This window comes from Colias croceus, chromosome 14 (assembly GCF_905220415.1).
Source record: "Colias croceus chromosome 14, ilColCroc2.1".
Lineage (NCBI taxonomy): Eukaryota > Metazoa > Arthropoda > Insecta > Lepidoptera > Pieridae > Colias > Colias croceus.
The window spans coordinates 2,762,827-2,782,462 of NC_059550.1; the positions used below are offsets into that span (position 1 = coordinate 2,762,827).

At 32.3% G+C, this 19,636-nt stretch overlaps 1 protein-coding gene across 1 annotated transcript in view; it reads left to right on the plus strand.

Annotated features, from left to right (window-relative positions):
• Window positions 1-814: 814 nt before the first annotated feature.
• Window positions 815-19,636, plus strand: part of LOC123697306 (interference hedgehog) — a 51,382-nt gene continuing 32,560 nt past the window's right edge. The window contains exon 1 of the mRNA XM_045643775.1: window positions 815-962. The gene's annotated coding sequence lies outside the window, so the exon portion shown is untranslated. The remainder of the gene's footprint in view (window positions 963-19,636) is intronic.

Sequence of the window (19,636 nt, forward strand, 5' to 3'; positions counted from 1 at the left end):
CATTTTGCGGCAGTTTTGCTGGAATATTACTCAGAAACAAAAATTTCATCCGTGACTTCTCGAGAATTATTATGAATCTCTTTTTACGATTGTTGCTTCATCATCATTGTTTAAAATTTAAAAAATATTTCCGCTGCTTTTCATTTCTCTGAACGCGCAACTTTTTAAGCTTGTTGTATAATTACAGTATTTATTCTAAAGGATGCATTAAGATATTTTCTTGTATTTCACTTCTAAGTTCTGGGTCGCGGTAGGTAGGTAGGTAGATATGTATATGAAAATATAATTTCTTACATTGTAGTTAAATATTTTAAATTAAAATTAATGGAGTTATAAACATTCAACGTGGTAGGTATACCTAGGTTTAGTATTGCAGCGGGATTATTTTATGATAATATGAACTTGAATCAAATGGATTTCAATAAATTCAAATGTTTTTAATGTGAAGATGTCAAACTTGTTTTGTGATTGTAAAGACATAATAACATAAAAGATTAGGTGCAATTCAATATCTTCATAATTCATTAGCACTTAGCAACAGGCTCGTCTTTAAAACGTTTAAGTCACACTGTCCATTACACCACAGACACCTGAGGGCTCAAAGGCCCATTACCAACAACTTGTTTTAAAAGAGCTTTTGTTTTGTTCCAACCATCCCGAAGGAAGAAGTCGGCGCCCGCGCTGTGCATTGGCGCCTTTCTTTCCTAAAACGAGACGGCTATACGATTCCCGCGTGTGGAAAAGAGACAAAACAAAAGCATTCCGCGCCGGACGGTCGGTCCGAATGAATCCAGTTTGCTTGTTATACGCCGGTTATTCGGTTGTGTATTTTGGTACCCACGCGACAATTAGGAAGTGATGTTAAACAAAAGCTTAATTAACGTGTGTGTTTAAAAACAGTTTGACGAGGTGACAAACGGATATGTGTTAGGTGACTTCTGTGTTGAGTGTCCCGAGGGAAGGTAAGGAAAAGAATGCAGGCTTACACCCTCTCCCGTCTCTCAAGAATGCAACGACTCGAGCGCACCTTGCGTTCACGAAAACTTGAATCAATACAATTACATCGTAATCGATTGTTGTGGAACTAGCTGTTGGGTCAGATACCTCAACTTCCTCGAATATCAAACAAAGAGTTATCGAATATCAATGTGAATCTTAATTTGTTAGATAATATTCGGAAGTTCATTCATAATTTTATTGACAAACAAAAATGTTACTCAAGAGTCCGTTTTGTGATTTAATATAGCGTAGTTGTTATATCTATATAACATTTTTAGACTATTTTTGCTTCGATTAAAGTATTGGTATTCTTAGTTAAAGATTTGCTGTTGTTTACTTTATTTTATAACCAGTAATGCGGGTAGTCAATGCAATGCGTGACCATAGTAAACAAAAAAGGAAGCTATAAAACCCAAATTTAAATATAATTTAGTGGGTTTATTGGTATAGCTGAGATAGGTCATGTTTTAAAACGAAGCATTCTTATTGTTATCTCGGATGTAAGTGACCTTAATAATGCACGAGATTGACGTTAATAATAATAGTTCGATTAATGTTAAATTTAATACCTATAGGTATGCGAATTTAGTTTTATATTATGGTCTATTTTATTATTGCTATTTTAATTAATCAATTGGCACAAAAACACTCAAGAAAAAAAAAAGAAGTAAAATCCATTTAATTAATTTAATGGCAATTAAGAAAATTTCAAGCAATATTCCTCAATAAAAAATATAACACTTAAAATCTTCATCTGAATTTTAAACAAATTACAATCCACTAATAAAATTCGACTTTTTAAATGATAAATGTTCACGGTAGTTACGCGGAGATTAATTTCTTCATAATCTTTTTGTAAGAACATTGTTTACGGAATGGGGAATGCAGATGGAATGACACATTGCGATCGTCCGGCCATTTTTGCAAACCATTTTTGGAAAGCATCCATGTGATTATGAGACATCGTGCAAATATTGTCACCGTGTGATCTTGTATTTAGACTCTATATGCTTGAAATAGAGTGCATTATTGAATGTATGTATTGGGAACTGTGATATGGAATATTATGTATTTTCTTAGGATACGTATTTTTTCTTGTTTGAGTAGGGATGATGTCTTTATTAAGTTTGAATTTAGGATGTCGCCTTATATTCGTATTAAGCAAAATTGTTTCTATCCTACCTTATACCTACCTAGTTTTACCCCGTTCAATTTTATACCTATATATTCTAGGTACGTGCTAGGTATATTATTAACACCTGTCCAATGAGCTTTTTATAAAATACTAGCGGTCCGCCCCGGCTTCGCCCGAGTTACATATTCACGTTTTCTCTACATAAGATCCATCCTCGTACTTCAAGAAATATAATAAAAAAAGAATTAAAGAAATCGGTTCAGCTGTTCTCGAGCTATGCGCTTACCAACACATTTTGCGATTCATTTTTATATTATAGATACCTTAGTACCTAGGTATATTTAATTGAGGCAGATATCTACCAAGTTAAATGTTTTATTTATTAACATCAAGTCTAATGATTAATGGGTAGGAAGAGCTATAGATGGTACCTACCTACCTATTCTATAAATACAATTAGCAAACTGACTACCTACTTCATTTAGCCATAGTATAAATACTATGATTTAACTCGCCTGTAGAAAATAAAACATTTCTCTGCGAGCGGAAGCCGTTTAGGGTAAACGCAGCTATCAACGACCCATCGAAAATCTGAAGGTATTACCGACCTATAAAAGTAATTCGAAATTTAAACGTTTCCAGAACTATTCTAGCTATAGGTAGGCAAAGTTATACACGAATGTATTACTTGAGCATCGTATACTTTAACGTTAGAGTGAGTAACTGAGCAAAAAAGAGTTAAAATGCGTAAGTTGCTGCGGGGTAGCGTGGAAGCAGGACTTGTCGTACTGTTCCGTTGTTCCTTCGGGTAAGTACTGTGAGTATCTTTTTAAGACATTTACAAACAAATGACATCTATACTTTAATTTATATTACTAAATGTCAATGCATTTAAGTGTCAACTTTTCATTTCTTACAACATTTTATTAATAAAAAGTAATTTGAAACGATAAAACTTAAAATTAAAATGGGACGGTGTTAGCTTCACCAGTTTAAGCCGCGGCAGGTATCAACGACCCGTAAGTCGGCAATGGCAGCAACGTAACTTTTTGTTTTATTTTCTTTTATGTTATTATATCACACTAACACAAGTGGTTTTATGGACCAGTTTAAATCTAAGCTATGAGTCTTCATAAAAATCTATTAGCGACTAAACTTTTTTGTCTAGTGTTGTGTCTTTTAGCGTTGTCAATTTATACAAAGTTATGATACTTTCGAGGATCCCTATCGAATAGTTACAGAAGTAAATCATTGTTTTTTTTGTTTAAACAATATGCATTTGTTCATATTTTGTATGACATTAATCAATTATAATCTATTTTATAGTCTGATGATCAAATGAATTAAAATAACCATTTTTTTATGGGTCGGTAATACAATTTAGGTTTATACTTACATACTTTAATACCGACCCATGTGGGTCGGCAATAGCAACTATAGGAAGCTATTACCGATCGAATATAGATTGTTTAGTTTCTCATCTACAAATTCAAATTCAAATTGCTTTATTTGCAGAATGTAGAATAAAGATGTTTGTATATACAGATAACATTGATCCTTAAACATTCTGCTCGTAATTGAGCGTGCAAATATATTTTTATTACTTTTATGACATAATAGGTGCCTATTAAAAATTATATTTTAGGTTAAATTTAAAAAATTAAAAAAAAATATATTTTTAGGTTTTTAGGTTAAATTAACATAAAACATATAATTAGGTATATTTTTTCCAGAAATATGGAGCCACGAAAGCGGCGAAAAGTATTCAGTAAAACACAACTCGCCGAAGCAATCAATCAAATAGCATAACGAAATATCCTAGAGTTTGAAATCCTTAATTTAATATATGTACATATATTAATAGTATTATGTTGATTAATTTAAAAGTTTATAATTATTTAGTTCATTACTAAATAGTACTCATTTGTTTTATTAAAAATAACCACAATTAAAAAATACGAATATATTTGCATTTTTATTTCATTTTATTAAGATCGGTAATCATCATCATCACTAGCTTCTATACATTCCATTGCTGTAAAAAGGCTTCCTCTCACATACGATCGGGAATAGCTGCATAAAAATCGTTAATAGCTTCACAGCCGTTTTTATGGGTCGGTAATAGCAACAATCGACTAAGTCACATTGTAAATTATTTTTTACAAGATAATCCTTTATTAGAATGTATTTGCTTCAATAAATACATTTTTTATACATAACACTAGCATATAAAATGAAATTATAAATCTTTAGAAGAACCAGTATACTTAAAAAATATGGTTGATTTTGAAATTGCCTTAGAGGGGTCGTTAATACCTGCGTTTACCTTACATGTAATCATATGAAAACGTAACAATTCTCGTAAGACGCGAAATAATACACCTCTTATATTTATTACGTACCTAGGTAGTAGGACACTGCGCCTACCGCGGTACATTTTTATTATACCCAATGGAAAGGAAATGGAATTTTCGAGGCTTTTCTTGAATTCTGGATGCGCTAAAAAAAGCTTCCTTAATGCGACATTAGATTACATGAAATAAACATTGAAGATGTTTGGATGTATTCAATGCCATAGATACTTAATTAATTAGAACATAATAGCTGTTTAAATTGTTAATTTGTTAATAGATATAGGTACCTATGTAGGTAATACACGATAACAGTTACCACGCAAAGCATTATACCAAAATATTGATAATATTGTAACTAATTAAATGTATTAACTGTCTTCCCTTTTATACCATTGAAACCCATCGTAAGTAATACTTCGTTGGTTTCAATTTAATGTATTTGCATATTTACACAATCGTAGCAGAAACTCAGGCAAGCAATCTTTTTAAACGACGCTCTTACGTTTCCCACACAATGCTCTACGCGTGTATAATAAAAGCTATGTTAATGATCATGTAGAAAATGTATGGCAAATACTCAAGCCTGAACTCCATTTAATACACGAACCAGTAAGATAATAAGCTGATAATTTTTGCGCAATCAGTATTTCTCGAAACCATCTTCCCAAAAGCTTTTATTATTTTCGACGGTCGTAAAGTTTCTCCATTAATTTTAACATTCATCATCGTCAACTTTTACGATGACGCCTCTGATTAAAGAAATTGACCTTCAGGACATTATTTTGATTGCTCTACGCGCTGAAATAAAGAAATGTCTGTCATAAATTAGCTTCGTGGTCATAAAAGGGTCGATTTATATTAAAATATCGCTTACTTAATGGTACGAAACGTTTGTCATGTTTGTCTTTAGTTTCTGTGATCTGTGGTCGATTGCAAATAGAAATTTTGGTAATAATTGTAACAGAAAACAAATTAAAGTGGAGTAAGAGTTAAAAATACTGCCTATGCCCTAATTAGCATCGACTCTTTAATTTTTGTCGTACGCTAAATCTTGTTAAAAATTTCCTGTAAATGATACGAGCAATCGTATGTCCCAGAATAAAAAAAAAAAAACTAGCCTTTGACGTACCTACGCAAATATTTGAAAAACTAAATGTAGTTCCTGGAACTACAGCATGAAATGTAATGACAGGAACCTATATCTTTCAACTAAGTTAACTAACAAAAACAGTTGTAAAAATTATTCATCGTAATCCATACTAATACATAATATTATAAATGCGAAAGTAACTCTGTCTGTTACTCAATCACGCCTAAACTAGCAATTTTCATGAAATTTGATATGGAGATATTTTGATACCAGAGAAAGGACATAGGCTACTTTTTATCCTAGGAAAGTGACGCAATCCCGGAAATCCCACGGGAACGGGAACTATGCGGGTTTTTTCTTTGACTGCGCGGGCGAAGCCACGGGCAGAAACCTAGTATTATATAAAAGTTAAACATTTCTAATTGATAATGCAGAAGCGGTTTATTGATATAGGTAGTTGTTTAGAATTATCCTATACGACAGTATTTCAATCAACTGTTCCGAGTAATTTTCTGCTGATTTGTTTAGCGTCTAGTTACAAACAATATTATATTCCTCTTCCTATTTATTTGAGTTCTCTGTATCCGCAAACATATATATGTAATATGTATAATAATATAACGGCGTGGGAAGCAATAATTAGCATAATATGACATTTTTTATGAACGTACAGCATGTTAGAAATCACGTAGCCATGTTCTTATCATGTAGACTTGTTTATTGTTTTATCTTATTAAATGCCCTGTGATATGATCTATTTTCTTCGAAGCGCGTGATGTTTGTAGGTTTTTATTTGAGTGAACATTTGCAAATTGGTATGTTTGCCTAACGGCATGAATAATATATAGAAGTTGTGTTATGGTTTTTTTATTGAAAGTATTATTTAGCTATTATATAATATTTAAAGCTATAATATAATTATCGTATCGTATTGGAATTACAAATAGAATTATCATAGTGGTTCAATTTTATGACTCAGTTTGTTTTACTTTCATTTAATGTTACCATAATATCTAAGTAAATGCAATTGCATTTTTTCTCTTCTGATGTAAACTTTTTAACAAAATAATCAATTACAAACAAAACAGATATTCCTGTAGAAATTCAATATAAGGACCACAGAGAAGAGTTGTGAAATATTTACCAAACATACATTGTCCAAAACTATAAAAACCGATTGCAACGCAACAAAAGCGTCTTAAAAATTTCGAGCATCAAATTTGAAACTGCCGAGCATTAAAAGTAACATTGGCCATGCTTCATACGACGCTTATACGAAGCTTTATGGAAAAAGCTTGTAAGAACGTAAAAACGCATTGAATCCACGGAATTGTGCTTCAGAGTCACTCATTAAAAGAGCTTTTGTCCATAGGTCGTAATGGACTGTTACTTCACGTTTGCCTTTTGAGGCGTTGTAATGGACATATTAAGCTGGGACAAATAACGATGTAGAGCTCTTGTTTTGAGTTTAAAAGAGACTTCATCTCTTTGTTACGATTGACTTTTATCTCTAGTATATATTAAATAGGGCATACAATGGATTGTATGACTGTTACGAAGTCTTTGAGTTAGTAATATATCGTATTGTAGATATTAATTTTCCTAGAAGCGACAGCCTGCAGCTTCCCTTGAAAGGTCGACATATATCGCAGCACGAAATGACATTGCGCTTAATTCGACGAAAAAGAGGGCAGCCTCTTTTTGCCTTATATAAGATGAAATTCATATGAAAAGGTCCAAGTTTTATCCTATTATTTAAATTGTGCTGTGCAATTTGTTGCTTCCATGAAAATGTAATCAAACCTTTCATGCTATTACGATGACTTTTACTACGTATTGTTTAATAATAAAAAGCGTGTTATTTTATTTAAGAGACTATAAGAATTCGGCAAATTAAGGATCGTATATGTATAAATGACCTGACGATATATATGATAATACATGCAGACGAGTTATACCGCACACGAATTTCATTACTGAGTATACAAATAGTTCAAAGTGTTATTACCTGATTCAGTCATATTATAATTATTACGGGCTCATTTGCACACATTCGCCACAACTCACATACATAATAGCTCACATAAGCAATGGGCTGGAATTCCATCAAGATAACCTAACAGGACGCCTGTACAATCTTCATAGCCATAATTAATCTGACGCGCCACATAAGATGGATCTCAGAGACTATCATATAACCCGTTTATCTATGAGAAAGATTAATTAATATAATTACCGCTTGTGATGTTTGGATGCCACGAAATGTGAAATCTAGCGAATATGTTGGAGGTTTTATTATATTTAAATTTTATGGATTGAAATGCATGCTACCATCTTACGTTTTTGTAGCAGGTCAGGTGAAAATATGATTGTTTCGTGAAACTGAGAGTGATGGAGTATATAGTTCTTGATAATAGTTTATTTGCATGTATATTCAGGCAATATAATATGTATCTCTTTCGTATTTAAGTAGTTAGTTTTAATAGAAATTGAGCATCGCAAAAATAGAACATAAATTAGCAAAAGTTTCTTTCTTTGCAACAGTAATCGCATTACGTTAGAAACCAAACCTAGAATCTGTTAAGCATAATGTCTAGAGGTTCAATAGTTATGTTAAATGTAAACTTCATCTATTATTATAATTTTAGAATTAGATTAATAAGAATTATTGCTAATAAATAAATTAATAAAAATAATGTCTAGTATATTTTTGTGCGTCTCTACAATATTAATATTAGATATTTATGAACAAAATATTGTCAAACAACTATTAACAACAACAACTATTATTGTAATTATTTATTACCCTCATAGGAGGCCCGTGTCCCAGCAGTGGGAACGTATATGGGCTGATGATGATGATGATGATGATGATTATCTTATAACCGATATAACGACGATTTGAAGAAATTAATTTTAGTAACAAGTTTGTCCTGTATATAAATTGATGTTTTTGTATGATTTCAATAATTTATTATTAAAGCTAATGTAAATTATTATTGCTTGGACGTAATTAGTTTTTTCATCTGCTAATGCAACCGTTTATTTAATAAAGAAGGAAATTACATCGAAAGGTTGATTCTCAGAAAATTAGCTCAAAAACTTTTAAATTGCTCAGCAGTGACTCATAAAGAACGAAGCGTTTTTAATATTATAGGTATTATAAATAAGCATATCTTCTATTTTAATCGAGTTACTTAATTCGATTTTCTAATAATTTTTAAAATAACCATTCAAGGAAATATAAAAAAATGAAATCAGTTCGAAGCACGTTCGCCTATCTTAAAATTATATCGGACTATACGAAAAAAAGTGTGATCTGCATTTCGAAGCGGCTTTTATCCGTACATAAAAATAATATAGTGTCAAATTCAGCTTAGTATTTAGCAAAAGTACTCCGCCTATCCAATTATATTTACGAAGTTGAACCCGTTGTAACATGGCTAATTCGTTACAGCTTTTAGCCTAAAATTTTCACAAAGCTAACATCACAATAAGCGAGATAAAGCCGATGCTACATTGCACCGTGTCACTCTAAACACAATATAGGGCGAGCACGCCTTAAAAAGCCTGCACGTGTGGATAGTACTTAAGGCACGAGCTACAGACAATCTAGCCCTTCAGCGGATTTTGAACCCTATCGTTCTATTCTGGCCGGAAAAAATCTCGATTCTTGGTGGTCTTTGAAAGAGGAAAGTCGAAAGGGTGAATTTTATAAATGGAACGAGAGCTTTTAAACGGAGTGCCGTCCGAACATCGTAGATCCCGGACTAAATGAAGTATGCTTAATTATCACTGGGTTACGCTCCGTTAAAATATCCAAGAGATAGTAGATAAAACATCGCCCGACTAAATGGTAAACATGGGAACAAATTATTTTGCGCAGTTGATTTTCGAGAATATTTATACGTCGTATTTTGTGCCTAATTTAGCGTGCCGGCTGAGAGGGATTACTGAAAAGGTCTTTTGAGGAAATATTGAGAAAGTTTGCTCGGGTAAATGTTCCAAACAAGAAGTCCGTTCGGATTTTTCCCCACTCCATAAGAATAGGATACATTCATTAATTATTCTGTTGTGTGTAGAGTTGAGTTGAGCTTGCTTTTCAAGAGTTTTGCGATTTATAGTGAAATTTATTTGCGTAAAGTGGGAAAGAGGCCTTTTGTTGTTACTGCTGTTACTGTTAAAAATGGTATTTAACAGATTGAAAATTTTTCAACCATGCCAATTCGTTACAGAAGAGATTCTTTAAAAATCTTTCTATTTTAAACACGGTTATGCAAATGTAGAACAACATATTTATTTTAATAAAACAGAACCTAAAATACACAAACAATATGTATGAAATACATAAGTCATAACTATAAGAATAAACGAAACTGTGCCAAGACGAAGGCTGTATAGGACACGTTCAAAACTGCATTAAGGTCTTCACAGAATCAGATTAACTATTGTTTGGAAGAGAGCGCTCAAGCGACGCTGAAAGCTTCTACATATTGTACGGTATGCGAAGGCTCGGTTCAAGGAAAATATTTGTATGGGAATTTGGTTCTTATAAATATGTAACGTGATAGCATAGTTGGGTGCAGCATGTAAGCTAGACAAGTGTATTCAGGGTATTGTTGTTCTATCGGGAGTACACTTTGTTTACGGTTGCAAGAACTCTATCAATTTGGCTCCTCACACTTTATGGAAAATAGTTTTATAATAGTAATATGATATATTAATTGTGTATGTATTTATTTAAAAAGTAAATCCTAAAATTTAGTAGGTAATCCTAAAAATAACTTACAATATTTTTACAACAAATATTGTCCAACAAACCCATTTTAACAACAGTTGCCTCAAAAAAGGTTAATAGAAAATACGTGAGTAGTAGTCGCTATTGTTATGCGAAACTAGAGGATTTCAGGCTTTGTTTGCTTCTCTTATTGTTGCTCCAAGTTTTACTTTGCTTAATATCTCGGTAAATGCGGGATAACGTGATCAAAAATTGCTCCCATTTGAATTTATTGAGATATCTTAAAACTCGTTAAAGTTAGGGCTGTTAAAACTTTCGTGAATGCTATCATTATGTGAATGAAAAGTTCAAGGGATCGTTCTGATGATTATGTTTAAATACGGAGCAAATTTGTTTTTCCATTTAGAAGTTTTGTGCGTTCATTTGTCTCAATCATTTTGAGGGGATTTTGAAACAATTCAACAAATTGTGATTAGTGTTGCCCAAATGCAAGACCAAGACGAGACTTAGCCAGTCTTGGTCTTGGTCTTGCGCCAATACACCTGGTCTTGGTCTTGGTCTTGCGCTCCCAGTCTTGGTCTTGGTCTTGGTCTTGCAGCAAGAGTCTTGCAAGTCTTGCAATTACCTATTAGTCTATTAATATTTATTAAAGTTTACTTTAAATCTTAGAAAAACGTATTAGAATTGGAACATTGTGGGCTTGAATTAACATAGCCATAGTAAAGATACTTGCGTGATCAGTATAATGTATTCATTTTCATTCTAAGCACTCTGAAACTTATTTATTCTTTGGAACACCTGTAGGTACTCTTAAAAAAATTCGAAATTATTTTGCATGAGTATACCTACGCCCTATGGCGGCAATCAAATAGTGTCAAATGTTATGATTTCGGCGTGGCGGCAACGATTGTTTTTCTTTGAGAAGTAAGTACAAAACCTTTGATGCCGCATTATCAAAGTGCCGATGGTTAAAACATAACTATGCATGCACTCAGTTTGATTTTAATAGATATTTTTTTAATCGCTATGTTTAAGGTATTAGTCGTATTCCTAAGCGTACCTACCTATACACCGAACTGTTACACCTAACTACTCAGTGAAATAGCGCTAAGTCCTAGCTGCAAGACGCAAGAGTCTTGCTATGTCTTGTTCTTGGTCAAGTCTTGCACGGTCAGTCTTGGTCTTGGTCTTGCTAAAAATACGCGGTCTTGTTCTTGGTCTTGGTCTTGCAAAAACGCAAGAACAAGACCAAGACTGCAAGACCAAGACTGAATTTGGGCAACACTAATTGTGATTACATTTTATTATTTGAAAGTTTCAGTGAGAGTTGGGTTTACGGGTAGTCCCGACAAAAATTACACACGACATGTTATATATACATATGTAATTTATCTACGACAATCCCTAATTCAATTACTTAATTGAAACTTAGATAAATTAGAGTGTAATCTTCTGTTAATTCATGATCGTTACAGACTACATGTAATTAATAATAGTGTTATTTATAGATGTTATCAAGAGATTGCTTTGTAAGCAATGTAATTACATTATATTAGTTAATATGGGAACATGTGGATACGGATAGCTAATATATTGTAACTTATAATTATTAATTAGATATATTGATTATGGTTTATAATATGGATTAACTTTATCTTATATTATATACAAATATATAGCAAATTATGATTTTAAAACGCCTTTCGTTCATTAAATTCATATAATGATTAATATTATACATTTGAAGTTTAACAAACTTGTTTGTTGTTTGTGTTTGTCACACCTGAACCGCTAAACTAATTTGAATTAGTTTTGATATTTTGATAGACATTTGGAAAACATCAAATAGCAGTGGTGGCTCAGTGGTGAGACCTCGGACTTCGAATCGATAAGTCCGAGGTTCGAGACCAGGCGAGCGCGCAGGAAATAAATTGATTTTTCAATTTATCTGCGCATGTTGTAACATCACCACTACTCGAACGGTGAAGGAAAACATCGTGAGGAAACCGACATGTCGAAGAATTAAAAAGTTCGACGACATGTGTCATCCGCCAACCCGCACTTGGCCAGCGTGGTGGATTATGGCCTGTTCCCTCATAGGAGGCCCGTGTCCCAGCAGTGGGAAACGTATAATATGGGCTGATGATGATGATAATGATTTGGAAAACAAAGTCTCTGAAGAAATATAAATATTGAAGGGAGTGAGATAGGAATCGAAAGAGAAAATAATTGAAATCATCATCATCATTATAAAAATATTGTAAGAATTTATTCACAAATAATACACACCCAAAAAGAATTATAATGAAGTATGTATCTATTAACAAAATCTTATAACAGGATTCGGTTGATTGTTCAGTGATCTCATATTCTTCTAAAATAATATTAATAATAAATTATTGGGCTTGACATTTAGAAACATAATTTGGTATTTAACGTTTTTTAAACGGTTGACATTAATAAGATATATCAGCTATGGGTATGTTGTATTGTCTCCGATTTTTTTAACCTTTGACCACGAATAACAATAAATTGTGTCTGGTTGATATTTAAGAAAGGTGTTTCGTGGGAACAATGTTAAAATAATAAGAAACTAGACTAATATCTATACCGTACAAAATTTTCAACGAATTCAAAAATTAGTTCTTGCGAAATTTATCGAACAAATCTTATTGAAATGCTTAGTGCAGTGACTGAAACGGCGATGGTTGGAAAGATAGTGTATCTTTTAAAATAAAAACACAAAAGTTGCTCACAAGCTGCAGGGGCTAATCCGTTATCAACTCTGAATATGAAGATATCCTGTAAACGAATTGCAACTTATGCACGTCCCCGATTGCAACAAATCGATAATCGGTTCTCAAGTGCAGGTTATTTTGAAACTCGATCGTGTCATCGATCGTTGGGACCACACACCGGCATTTCCGGGTTAGTTCGAGTTACCCTGACACTATTTACTCGATTCAATCGATTCGCAATCGAGTTTTGCGATTTAATTATGCAATTTACGGTGTTTGCGCTCTGCATCTGCTAACAAGCATGGGTTTGCATACAAATTTAGGGAATGTTTACACTGTGTGAGAATTTTGAGCCTTTTTATTGTTTTAAACATAGTATATACCAACTTTATCTCGCCATTGTTAATATTTTGTTTGTGGCGATTGGCGAACCACTAGTCGAAATTGATATTGTCTGAAGATCATTTGAAATTGTTTATCGTCTACTGTCTCATAACAATTGGGAGTAAGTTTTAGGTGCCCTCTATAGCAAAGGGCGTTCAGCTGAAATGTCACTATATCATAGTTCAACTTTTCTGTGCTATAGAATGAGTGTATGAATTATTATAATCTTTTCATAGTATTACTCTTTTTGACTTATATAAATAAAAATGGAGTGTATTTTGTGTTACATGGCACACACTTTGAAATGTATATTTTTATTGATTAATTCAATGTTCAACATATATAGATATATATTATTTTGTAAATATATTTCTAAGTTTGTATGACAAATATCTCAAACAATGGCCGTAGGTGTGTTTTCAATCGAGTAAGATATTCAATCTTATTATGCAATTGAAGTACAAGTATCTACTTAGTGCAAAGTTAGTTCGTCATATCTCCATATGTCTATTCTATTGTGTTAGTAAGCCGGCACAATAAGCCAGATTTGACGTCACAAAAAGAAGGCATGCTTGACATGACCAGTCCATAACATCAGTGTTCACAATTCAGTACCTTTAAAGATATCGAAGTAACATAATTAAACTTTTGTAAGAAGTGCATAGTAATATTTTCGCTCACATTTATTTCGATGGTACCAAGAAATGAAAACATTCAATAAATTAACGATACTCTAAACAAATGGTTCAGAAAATGTTATCAACATTGTAATATGTAATCTGTATTTAATATTTCTCATAAAAGTTTAAAATAGCCCATTGTTTCCACCGCGCCCTAATTAGAGTACAAAGTAATATGTAGACACGTTTCTTTGTACATTGTTCTAAATAACTGTATTCTTGGGCTAAGGCCTGGAACAAAACGTAGTTGTCTTTAGTAATAACGTATTTAGGTTAGGGATTGTGCGGGGCTTGGCTTGCTTCTATACTTTATTGAATCCAGCTTGCATCGTGAGCTCGGATTTGAAATGGATAATGAGAATAATTTTATTTCCAACTCGCTTTATTGACAGGAATATTAAATATTCGCTGTGGGATATCATGTCGAGAGAACAGACACTATTGGATTTTAGTATAACATTTTGTCAAAGGTGGATACTTATTACTTAGTATTGATTTTTCTAAAATGTTATCTGAATATTTTATGTTTATAAATTAAAGAATTGGCAGGGTTTGACAAATGCCATTTATTTGATTTGAACTATACTTTTGCATATACATAAGTCAATAACAGTAATCTTAATAATTATTATTTTTAATAAACCGGACGAGCCGTGGCAAGTGTCTAGTATAATGTAAAACTAGTATTAGCTAACTCTTCTTTACAAATTAGATTCTCTCAGTGTCCAGGAGGTACGTATGAAAGTTACAAATTAAACGAAGTACTTTAACTTCCAGAATTCTCTTCTCTACAGAGTCAAAGACACGTGAGTTGAATGAGTTCAGTTGGATAAATCTAGTACATTGTTTTGTCTTCCTTGTATATTTAGAATTGTTGACGGGAACTTAAAACAAAATATAGATTTATAAGTAACCAACTAATTTTCAAAATATATAATATTGTTTATTAAACAGAACAATAATTATTAATTAACTCTACACAATATAGATTCATCCATAAACTATCTATTCAAAATATACAATATCAAGAAACAACCAGCCTTCCGAGCGCCGTCTGTTCCGCTACAAATATTAAAGTTTATCAAAGTCCAAACTATCAAATAGACTGTGTAAAACGGAATTTAATAAGGAACGTAGCTCGTGCTTGCAGCTTCAAATATTTGCTAAATATTCTCAAACCGCTATCGTTTACAGGCGGTCAATATTGACGGAGTTCATTTGAATAAATTGTTTACAACTCACAATGCACTCGCAATCAAATCAATTGCTCTTTCAATTGAATAGAGGAACGCGCTGAAAAATGCTCGCGAGCTGTTTGAGAAATACCTATCATGTTTGCGTTCATAAAGGTTGAATCGCGACGTTAATTTGACGCGGTTTTATTGGGTCATGTTGTTCAATGTACTATTTACCCTGGGAATTTTGTTCACTGTATTTAGTATGTGTCTTGTGTATGTGTATTGGTGGAAAAGTGGGCAAAAAGCACAATAAAGCAGGCTACTATCATACGAGCAATGGTTTAATTATTATATAACAAATTATTTATTTTAAAATAATTTTACTTATCATAAACCGTTAAATGTATTTCTTAAATTACATGGATGATATTTCAAATGTTAAGCTTACCTATAGATACATATAAAATCTGATGAAATAGGATTTTTTGTACTATTTTACTGAATTACCGCAGAAACGCATCAATCAATACTTGTACCTATAAATAAAAACAAAAAGAAATAGTTAAGTCAATCACTGGTTAATTCCATCACATCTAGGGTAACCAGTTAAATAAGTGTCCAATAAAAACCTGTGACATACAAAGGCAATTCTTTTCATTTGCATTGCGTGGTTTTTATGAGCAAGCATAATATTGAATGTAAACGCATGCGGGCGCATATAAAGCTCTCGTAAAAAATACTTCTTTATGAATTGTTACGCATTCTTGGAGGTCCAGTAATGTATTGAAAGTTTATGTGAGTCTATGGCTGTTTTTATAGCAGATATAATTTCTATTGTGCAGCACTGGCTTTAATTTCAGTAATGATGCAGTGAAAGCTTTTAGACTTTACTTTCCATGTAGGTAGGTTAATAAAAGTTATTGTTGTTGTTTATGAGTACTTAGTTCTTAATAATATTTTACTATTATTTACTTAAAGGTATAATTGATTACCATTAATATTTTAATGGTTTTTATAAACTAAGACTTTAATATCGTATATCTTAAATGCACGTCTTTTAAACAATAAATTACAAATGTACGTTCTTCAAAGCACCATAAAGAAACATTATCCGTATCATGTTACGAATGAATCACTGATAATAATTAGAAATATAATACTAAACATTAAAATGAAATTATTGCCTGAAACAAAATACGTGCAAACGTCTTTAAACAAGCTGCCACAGAAAACTTTTATGGGCAATAACAAGCCGTTTAGATAGTAATAACTTCGCCTATTTCACTAATTAATCACGTTCGTGTCCCAATTCTCAGCCAATTACGGGAATATCGGCCTATTGTCCAATAACGGTTCATATGTGCATGTAACTTAAGTAACGATGTAGTATGGAGAACGTAGAACATTGTCTACACTCCGATATAATAAATATGCAATCATATTAAGAAAAGACGCTGATTTATTTATCTCAGGAGGAAATATTGTTAGGAGCTGTTCTTTCCCTGTCAACAATTTTATAGGTCACATCAGTATTGTACTTAATGTCAATTATTAAAATGGAAGTAATTTAAAAGTAAAGACCGTGTAGGCTGTAGCTATGTCGTCTACGGTAAGAAAGCCATATGCAGCTAATAAATATATAATTGATTATTTTCTAGAAATAACGGTCGTATCAATATTAGGCCAACACTTGTCAATCGCGGCATTGACACATGCGTTCCTTATACAGAAGGCGTCCGCTGTCACCTTCAAGGATGCATAAAACAGAATCGCGCCAATAGGACAGGATTAGCGAGGATATGTCAATAATATAGTAGATATGTCCTGTGTCCGCGTCGTGAATAACAAAATGTTTTTGATAGCGTTTGAATTATGAATGACGTGTCCCGTTTAATTTTACATACGATCAGATTTGAGGTTGTGAATGAAAACAAAGCAACGTTTTAATAGTGTAGTTTTAAGTTGTGGTACAGTCAAGGATTACAACGTCTCTTGTTAGAGGTTTTTGAATATCAGTAAGTATATTTCTGTGTGGTCATACATTAAAAAAGTTTTCTTTTTGTATTTTGAAATAAGTCTATGCATACGTAAGTACAAAATAACGTAACCGACTACGAAGTTTATTCCACTGAAATGTAAAAGTGTTTATAACGTGAAACAAATTTCATAGATGCTATTCCAGTAATGTGCAAAAGCGATACTTTTAAGACTGCATTCAAATAGATTCGAGGTAACAATATAAAAGTTTACTGAGGAGTTTGCAATTAAAACCTATACTAGGTATACTGTATAGGAATCCACTGTTTACTCGTTCCTCCCATTTCTTCTGAGCTTGAAGGATCCTTTTAAAATACAATTTGCTTATTCGCCATTGCATTTTAAAATTGCTAATTACTTTTCTATGCCCGTCTGCATACTTCCGTTTTAAATTCGCAAGTTTTTAGGAGAAGTTTAAATTGCTTGTATCGTTATTGGCTTTTCTTTTGGTCATTATATTATGTGTAATTATTTGAATTTTCCATATTGGAAATTGGAAACAAAACTTATTTCTATATGTGTTCGTAATTTGAATGGCATAGGTACGTTCTTAATATAAAAATGTGGATTATAACATCTACCTGTTTCGTCTATTTTATCAATTAATTAATTAATAAGGAAACTTATCCCAATCGCTTAACTTATACTGTAAAAATACCTGTTATGACATTGAATAATGATAAATTATCATCCATACGAATCAAATGAAAATTATGATCATGAAGCGTGTAATTTTTGAAAAATAATATCATAATTGGCAATTTTATAATATCGCTACGTTAAATTGAAATTGAATGAACTACGATTATTGGTGTGTATTCATTTAAAGAGGAAAATTATAATATACCAGAGAATACCTTGTCACTAATCCAAGATTATTAAATTTACCGCCATAGTTCATAGCCTGCTGCAATTTCTCCACATGAATGGTTATTGTAGATAGGTACCACTGCTAAATTCATTTCTGGCTCAAGTTTAATCGACCCAAAATATATTCAGATTTGGTTATGTCATTCGTGTACAATTACTAAGTACTGACCTTATGGTTATCAGTTCTGATGAGAATATCAAGTTACAGGCCAGTTGAGCGCTCATTTAAATACAAATGGACGTATCGACCATAAACAAACTGATGTAGTGTTGCCACTGCGTAGATAGCATCTATTAACGCTGTTCACTGTTACCAATGATTTAATGAGATTGCCAATTTCTTGTCTGCTTAAAGTTGTACGGATCGATAGTGTTATCCACGCTAGGAGCCGGACTGGAAGTGTAAAGAGATATCAAAATGTCTTTAATAGTTTTTTACCTTTGTTATTGCCAGTGTGGACGAAAGATCAAACATTTTGACGGGATTGCAGAAGTCGATCTAATCTGTAAAGAAATAATCTATTAATGCGTTAATTAAATAAAATTTGGTGGTTTCGCCCCGTTAGTAAAGTCTTTACTTTCACAATTACATCGGCGGAAAATGTTAAAATATGTAATGACGTTTCAAAAGTGCTTCTAGAAGAAGTTTAATTGAATAAATAAATGTTTGAGTTTGAGTTTCATCAAAATATGTATCTCTATCTTTTTTCAAAAAGAGCCCGTAGGTGGCACAACATCTTTTTTGTTTATCTGTAAACTGAGTAGGTAACTCGCTACTCAAACGATACAAAGAGAAAATTTTAGGCATTCTAAAACCGCCGTGTTCATGAATTTAAAATATGCTGAACCTCAACCCGATAAAACCATTTATAATGCAGATTTAAATGTAAATATAACCTGACTTGACGATTCCCAATGTAACAATTTAAAGGCAATTCTCGAACGACAGATACTTTCTAACGGTTATATAGGAATCTGGAATGAAGTAAATTATTTATTGGTTCCCGTTTTGAACAGATTGTGGAATCTAACACATAAAATCAATTACCTGAATCCGGTCAATAAACTTTTTAATGAAAATGCTTGTTAAGCTTAGACTTCGCTTGTTTTGTAGGTCGTATACAAGATAAATTATTATAAAATTATTCAACGCTAACAAAGCAACCCTTAAACTTATTTCTTGTTTAGATAAATCGTTAAATCAATTATTATTTATAGATTTCTATAATTAGAATAGGTATTATATTTGGATAATAATAAGATGTTCAGTGATTGATTGATTGGAAATTATACAGAAGAAGTTTCTGCGCACACTTAACTATCGCTTATGCTCTCCCAAATGCTCATACAACCAACTCTTAGAAAAATATAACATGATGTCCTTGACCAACAGACGTTCAGTAACTGATGCTGTCACTTTAAGAAGCATTTGC